The sequence below is a fragment of the Aplysia californica genome, unplaced genomic scaffold, assembly GCF_000002075.1.
Source record: "Aplysia californica isolate F4 #8 unplaced genomic scaffold, AplCal3.0 scaffold00224, whole genome shotgun sequence".
Lineage (NCBI taxonomy): Eukaryota > Metazoa > Mollusca > Gastropoda > Aplysiida > Aplysiidae > Aplysia > Aplysia californica.
In genome coordinates, this window is record NW_004797494.1 from 1,121,919 (window position 1) to 1,123,059 (window position 1,141).

Consider the following 1,141-nt stretch of genomic DNA (forward strand, 5'->3'; position numbering starts at 1 on the left):
TGTCTGTCTGTCTGTCTCTCTCTCTACTCTCTACTCTCTCTCTCTCTCTCTCTCTCTCTCTGTGTGTGTGTGTGTCCCTCTCTCTGTCTCTGTCTCTGTCTCTTCTCCACACACAGATACGAAGAAGACTACCTGCTGGCATGTTGTTTTCGCATGCTCTGGTCACTATGATGGAAAGCTAGAGAGCGCTACTTGTTCTGGTAGCGTTGGTGGGTCCAACTTCTTTTATCTCCCTCTATATATAATAGTTACTGTCTGTCTGTTTTGCTTTTCCTCTTCTGCCCCTCAGCATGACCGTAATTGTGGCGATGTGCTTCTCCGTACTCCCTGAAAATGTCTTGAAGGACTTCAGTGGGTGGTTGGCGGGTGCTCTGGTGTGGTTTGCTCCTTCTTTCCTATTAAAAATCTATAGTCTGTATCTCCCCTCCTTCTTTTTTTGTGTTTGTTACTCTCTTGTAACACCTCTAATATTCGGCACTTGTATGACCTTATTGTGTTGCAAGTGCCGTAAAACTCTTACTAAAACAAACGAAGGACTTCAGCCTAGATCCTTAGAAATGGGAGAGACTAGCTCCTGACAGACCATGTTGGAAGCGAAACGAAGCGAAACTGGACTAAACGAAGTGGTGCATGCAGAACGGAACGGAATAGAATTTAACGGAACTAAAATGAACTAAACGGAACTAGATTTAATTTAAACCAAATTAACTAAACTGAACTGAATTGAACTAAACTACCAAACCAAACCAAACCAAACTGAGACTACTTTACCATGCACTCGATCAGTTCGCGGAGTTTGAACCTTTCCCTGTCAGTTTAAAGAAAAGAAGCAAAATCTGTCCGAAGACGAGCCGAAAATAGAGTTTAAACTCGCAGACACCTGGTTCCTGGTTAAATTGTGTCCAGGTGCAAGCTCATGTCATTCACACGCGTAGGGTAACTTTTAAAAACCCTGGTGGTACGCCTTCACGGGTAGTACACCCCCGCACGCAAGCACTCGCGCACGCACACCCGCACGGACGCATGCACAACACTTTCCTTCTCTCTCTCTACTCTCTACTCTTTACCATCTACTCTCTCTCTCTCTTTCACTCACATACACACATGCACACACACATACTCACACACACACCTACCCACC